At 39.6% G+C, this 498-nt stretch overlaps 1 protein-coding gene across 1 annotated transcript in view; it reads left to right on the top strand.

The window, feature by feature from the left end:
* Nucleotides 1–498, top strand: part of LOC119585004 (chromatin complexes subunit BAP18-like) — a 6,481-nt gene that overhangs the window by 2,869 nt on the left and 3,114 nt on the right. The window lies entirely within an intron of this gene.

The following is a 498-nucleotide window of genomic DNA, read 5'->3' as shown; positions in this document are numbered from 1 at the left end:
CACAGTTTCTCAGTAATGAAATGTGCAAGCTTGTTGCAGAGGGTAACAACAGGTAGCTTGGCCTTCTGATTCCCTGCAAGTATTGCTTTATAATACCTCCAATATTTTCTATTAGGGAAAGGTCCAGAATAACCTAGTGAGTCAGGTATACAGTATAGTCAATGTGGCTGTATTGCATCCAGTTCTTAATAACTTTGCTATGTGGCACTGTGCACTGTCCAGTTGCAAGAGGACTTTACCTGACTTCACAAACCTGGACTTGTTGAAAATGGTGTAATAACCCTCAGCATTTATATGCAAGATAAAAACAGTAATTCTGATATACCTAAAGGAATCCCATACCATAACATCTGCATGACCTTGTCTGTAATAAGGTTGGAACCACAAAAATGTAAACCTTTGGTTTGCTGTCTGATGCACAGCACATATTGCCACCTTTCTACACCCCAAGCTTGATATTTTGTAGTAAAATCATCTCTTCTGCCCTTTTGGCAGTTG

Source organism: Penaeus monodon, chromosome 19, assembly GCF_015228065.2.
Source record: "Penaeus monodon isolate SGIC_2016 chromosome 19, NSTDA_Pmon_1, whole genome shotgun sequence".
NCBI lineage: Eukaryota > Metazoa > Arthropoda > Malacostraca > Decapoda > Penaeidae > Penaeus > Penaeus monodon.
Note: the sequence above shows the minus strand (reverse complement) of the source record. Positions and strands in the feature narration are given on the sequence as shown.